Source organism: Mustela lutreola, chromosome 5 (genome assembly GCF_030435805.1).
Source record: "Mustela lutreola isolate mMusLut2 chromosome 5, mMusLut2.pri, whole genome shotgun sequence".
Taxonomy (NCBI): domain Eukaryota; kingdom Metazoa; phylum Chordata; class Mammalia; order Carnivora; family Mustelidae; genus Mustela; species Mustela lutreola.
This window is the reverse complement of record NC_081294.1, coordinates 155,148,565-155,154,807: the sequence shown is the minus strand read 5'-3', so window position 1 is coordinate 155,154,807 and position 6,243 is coordinate 155,148,565. Positions and strand designations below refer to the sequence as shown.

The window sequence follows — 6,243 nt, the reverse complement described above, 5'->3', positions numbered from 1 at the left end:
AATGAAGAAAGAGATGGTGGTTCAGTCACAGTACTTCCTGGACTTCTGGGCTCTGTTCTTATCACATGCCCATGGCAAGCCCCCAGACCATTCTTCCTGCCCTGGATCTCTCTCCAATACTCTACACACGATGATCATGTTAGTACCTGCATTTGTGCCCCTCTGTGGTCCTGGAAGTCCTTGAACATGTACACAGGAACTCCTCAACCTGCTTTGCTCTATGAGGATGCCCCAGGTCCTCTGGGACACATTCTGGCTTGGCACATGCGAGTGGGACACTGGAAGTAAGAGTACCATGGATTCTCAGCCATCTGGGTCCCACACTTTGGGGTCATATTTGCTCTCAGTACAGGAAAGATGAGTCCACATGCTGAGGGAACACTGAGCACATTACTACTCTGGAGTCCTCCAACTTGGCTCAGCACAGGACACATGAAGTCCCTCAGCATCCAGCCAGCCCAGATGTGCACAATGTCTGGAATCCAGACACCTGTCATAGAGGGAATTTTATAAAAACAATTTGGAACTGGGATAAGGAATCACTGCATCACTTTACACAGTGTGATCCATTGGAATACAAGTCCTTAGACCATGAACTGTATGAACCAGATCACCAGTGAGCAAACTAATTCTCCAGACACCTGGGCAACCCAGAGCGCACAGATGATAAAGACAAAGACAAAGCATAACAAACAGGAATTCAGTCTTCAGAACAGAACACCCACCAGGAACCAAAAGACTGGGAGCCCTCTGATCCCATTTGACACTATGCAGATGAGTCACACAGAGACTGGGTGGACACGGAGCCCACATACCTCAAGCTGGACAGCCCAGTGCTGCACAAGACAAATAAGCCCAAAGAACACGCTTTCCAAGTACCAAGAATCCATGAGTCCTGCATCCCAGCTATGTATCGGGAAAATGATTCACCTATTCAGAAGCATTTCCATGTCCTTTTGGACCTGGAGTCCAAAAACTCAGCTCTCTACTTGGCCTCGAGACAGACAACTCAGCTCTTTGCTTGGTCAAGGACTCATCCTGACAGCAGGGTCACCATGTGTCCTTGGACCTGGTGACCAACAACTGATCTGTCTGATAGGGTTGGCAGGCACATTGGCAGTAGGCTAAACATGTGCTCTTGGATCTTGAGTCCAAGAAAGGCGTTCTGGTCTATACCAAGCAGACACTTAGACAGGAGGCTCACCATGTTCCCATGGACCTGGAGACCAAAAAGTGAGCTGTCTGGTAAGCTAAGCAGTCACCTTGACAGTGGAGTCACCATGGGCACTTGGATATTGATCCCAAAATAGGAGCTCTGAGCTAGACCAAGGAGACAACTGGACTTAAGACTCACGATGTCCACTTGGGTCTGGCAACCAACAACCCACCTCTTTGCTTGGCCAAGCAGACACCATGGCAGTGGGCTCACCATGTGTCAGTGGACCTGGAGGCCAACAACTAAACTGTCTGATGGACTAAGAAGGCACATTGAGAGTGTGATAACCATGTGCCCTTGGACTTGGAGATCAAGAATGCAGATCTGTGACAAGAAAGTCAGGCTACCTGACAGCTGGCTCAGCGTGTGCTTATGGACCTGGACACCAAAAATTCAAGACCACTAGGCCACCTAGTAGAGCTGGACAATAGGCTCACGATGTGGCCTTGGACCTGGAGACCAAAAAAAGAGATCTGAGTGGGGCCACGCAGACACTGAGACAGGAGGCTCACCATGTGCCCTTGTACCTCGAGACAAAATCTCAGCTCTATGCTTCTATAAAGAATCACCTTGAGAGTGGACTAACAATGAGCCCTTGGACCTTGAGCCAAAGAAAGGAGCTCTGGACTGGGCGAAGCCAACACCTGAAGAACAGGCTGACCATGTGCCCTCGTACCTCAAGAATATCTCAGCTCTTTATTAGGCCAAATGTCCACTGGGAGAGTAGGCTTCCCATGTGCCCTTGATTATGTCAACCAGTAAAGGAACTCTGGGCTAGTCCCAGAAGATACCTTGAGAGTGGGATCAGCACATACCCTTGGATGGGGAGGCCAACAACACAGAACTTTGTTAGGCCAAGAAGGCACCTGGATAGCAGGATTACCATGTGTTCTTTAAAGTCAATAAGAATAGCACAGCTCTTCACAAGGCCAAGCAGGCAAATTGAGAGTGGGGTTATTATGTGCTCTTGGGCCAGGAGAACAACAACTGATCTGTCTAATCAGCCAATCAGACACCTGAGAGCAGGCTCACTGTGCTCCCTTAGACTTCAAAATCATCACCTCTGGTCTGTGCTCAAGCAAGTAGACACGTAGATAACAGGCTTACCATATTCCCTTGAACCTGGAGACCAACAATTCAGCTTTATGATAGGCCAAACAGGCATTTGTTAAACAGGCTCACCATGGAATCTTGGACCCATACACCAAAAAATCAACTCTCTTCTAGGTCCCAGCGACAGTGGGATCACCATGTATCCTTGGAATGGAGATCAGTAAGTGAGCTGTCTGATAGGCCAAGGACGTACCTGGACAACAGTTTCACCATGTACCCTTGAAACTGTAGACCAACAATGCAGCTGTGCCTTGGGCCAAGAAGCCATGTGGAAAGTGAGTTTACCATTTGCCCATAGACATAGATCCTTCCTTCTCCCAAGAGTACATGACTCTCAAACACTGGGCTTGCCAGTTGATATCAGACTATGAGATATGTAAACCTGCTGAGCATTGCACCAATGTGTCCAAAGGAACCATGGAGACCTGGGAGACTTCAAACCCTGAGCCTTCCATCCTAGGATAACACTGGGCTAAGAAGCCGCTGGGACACCAACTTGTCCAAAACTCTATGACTGTGTCCTTTTCAACACTGCAGAGAAGCGAGCATTTGAGTCCCTTCTTACTTTGGATTCACATCAGCGTCATGTCCTTGTGGCCTGCTATCTATGTATTATTCATTTTTGGGGAAGTTCTTCTCAGAAGAAAACTACACCATGCCCTAGGAGATGGAACAGTGGTTTGAAGACTTTTTTTTTTTTTATTATTATTATTAAAACATATGTCAGGACTATAATGGTTGGAGGAATGGCAGTGATCACACATCGGCTGTTGGAAAGAACTGGATTCTTGTTTCAGGCCATCATCAGAAAAACTAAGTTTGCTGTATTGTAAGGATCAGAAGATCTGATCCTGATTGCAGAACCATCCCTGATTACAGAAACTAGGTTGTGTCCCCAACCTCATCCTTCCAGACCATTCCAGGAAATCTAGGAGGTTCTATCTGGGAAAACACTAGGAGTTCTTGGAAGGGAAATAAGGGAGAGGATTATTGGTTGGAATAAAAACAGGGTTGAATGAGTTCCAGAAAGCAGGGTTCTCAAACTATGGACAAAAATCTGCAAAAAAAAAGACAACTTTAAGAAAAGAATGAGAAGCAATATGCAGAGAAGTAAGATGAGAGGGGCTTCCTCAGGAAAGAAGACTGCTGGTCCACAGCAGAAGAATCTGGAACTGGCTCTCCCAGGGCCGATGGGGGAGGTCGCTCTGCAGAGAACCCCCCTTCAGAATCTGTGAGGAAGACAAGAAAGAACAAGCAGAAGACTCGTGGAAATGGAGATGGTGGCAGTACCAGTGAAGCACCCCAGCCACCTCGGAAGAAAAGGTCCCGGGCCGATCCCACTGTTGAAAGTGAGGAGGCCTTTAAGAATAGAATGGAAGTTAAAGTGAAGATTCCTGAAGAATTAAAACCATGGCTTGTTGAGGACTGGAACTTAGTTACCAGGCAGAAGCAGCTCTTTCAACTTCCTGCTAAGAAAAATGTAGATGCCATTCTGGAAGAGCATGCAAATTGCAAAAAGTCGCAGGAAAATGTTGATAACAAGGAATACGCAATTAATGAACTTGTGGCAGGAATAAAAGAATATTTTAATGTGATGTTGGGCATTCAGCTGCTCTACAAATTTGAAAGGCCACAGTATGCAGAAATCCTCTTGGCTCACCCTGATGCACCAATGTCCCAGGTTTATGGAGCCCCACACCTACTGAGATTATTTGTAAGAATCGGAGCTATGTTGGCATATACACACCTTGATGAGAAGATCCTTGCATTATTGTTGGGCTATTACATGTTTTCCTAAAATATCTGGCAAAGAGTGTTGCATCTCTGGTGACTGCCAGTGATTACAAAGTGGCTTCGGCTGAGTACCACCGCAAAGCCCTGTGAGGGTCTACTGACCACTCACTGTTACGTCTGGTATCTGTAAACACTCTTTTTGTTCTTAGTCTTTTTCTTGTATAATTGATGTTCTTTAAAACTGTTAATGTATAACATGGCTTATGTTTCAGTTTGTTTTCTGTTTTGTTCTAAACAGAAAATGAAAGGAGTGCAAGCTCCTTTTCTCATTTCAAAGTTGCTACCAGTGTACACAGTAATTAGACAAAGAAGAAACATTCAGTAGAACATTTCATTGCCTAGTTGACAACATTGCTTGAAAGCTGGTGGTTCTATCCCTTTGACACTACACAATTTTCTAATATGTGTTAATGCTACGTGACAAAATGCCCTGATTCCTAGTGCAAAGGTTCAACTTAATGTCTATACTTGAAAACCCATGCATTTGTGCTCTCTCTCTCTTTCTCTTTTTTAAAATGGTGCTTGAAGTAAAACAGGCCATCCTCTGCAAGTCCATCTATGTTGTTCCGTAGGCATTCTATCTTTGCACAGATTGTTGAAGGATGGTGATTTGTTTCATGGTTTTTGTATTTGAGTCTAATGCACGTTCTAACTTGATAGAGGCAATGCATTATTGTGTAGCCATGGTTTTCTGGAGAAGTTGATATTTTAGGAATTGTATTTCAGATCTTAAATAAAATTTGTTTCTAAATTTCAAGGCCAAAAAAAAAAAATATGTCAGGAAATGAAGAGGGGTGATGGGAGGAAGTTGTAGAGGAGATCAAGGCCCCGAACACTGTGGAGTCTTTGGCTGAGATCCTCCAGTTGAAGGAGTAGTGTTACATCCTCAAAAGACAGGTGGAGGCCTTAAAGCAAGAAGCCAAGCAGTGCAGTGCGAGGCAGGCTCAGCTCCATGAGTTGGAGAGTTTCTTCATTCAAATGAAGGTCTTCCTGGATGTTTCTGCCTTACACGCAGTGCCCAAGGGTTAATGTATGGGCACCCACCCACTATGGAACAGAAGGGGAGTTGGGAAGTGTGTGATCATCTAGCAGAGTGGTGGTGTGCTATGAATTTGAATATTAGGTAAATAAACCATTTAAAATTATTATTTCTGTATAGCTAATTTACAAGAACAACCCCTGGGTGAGCATAATGAGCAGCCTGTCTTAGAGTCAGTACTGTCCTTTATGAGTCATCACATTCTCCTGACTCTGGGGTCTCCATGGCTCTAAGAATATGTTGGGGGCATATACAGAGCTTCCTATGAGCATAACCTGCCTGTTCCCATCAACAGTTTTGGACATACTGATCTGTATAACCAAAGCAAAGCAGTTAAGGACAGTACCGTACTGATTGAAAGGAATAGAGAAGCAGTATGTCTGTACATAGGTATTTCTTCATAAGGCAATTGGGGGAGACAAATTCAGCAGATTTTTGCTAAATCTGAGGTTTCCCCCTGATGTTATGACTTCAGACCATGGCCAAAACAATAGGTGTTTCTCCATGACAGGTTCCTATGTGAGGCAATCCTTGGAAGAACAAATATGACAAGACCAAGGAAGCAGGCTAGAGTGAGGCCAGAGGCATAAGACCATTCCCTGTCTCTGGGTCAGGAGGTTTTGGGTCAGGGCGGGAGGCAAAATGGTATGAGATGACAGGATGGTGGGATCCATTATGACCAAGGAAGTACTGCAGGAGTTGGGGAGACATGTGGGATTCACATTGGGAGTTTTATGTGTATGGGTGTTTGCACAGAGTAAGGCACAGTGTGAGAGAGGTGGGAATAGGTGCACCTTGGAGACTTCAGGGTCTTGGAACCACTTCCAAGGGTCAGTGCTGACTTTCTGATAAATTGGACACTGGGGGCCAGAATGGAGTTGGAAGATGAGATTCCTGGCTGGCTCCAGTGACCTGGTGTCTCCAATGGACTCCAATTGAGTGTGTAGCGGAAGGGTCTAGAGCTATGCCTCCTGGGCTGAGCTCAGTTATAGCATTTTGCTCATACCACCTCATTATACCCAGATGGGAACAATGAGGAGGCTTCCTTTGTGGGTTGGAAGTGAAATTCAGGGAAACTTGT

The 6,243-nt window shown here is 45.4% G+C and overlaps 1 pseudogene; it reads left to right on the top strand.

Annotated features, from left to right (window-relative positions):
• Positions 1–3,063: 3,063 nt before the first annotated feature.
• On the top strand, positions 3,064–4,564 carry LOC131831453 (mortality factor 4-like protein 2; annotated as a pseudogene).
• Positions 4,565–6,243: the final 1,679 nt, after the last annotated feature.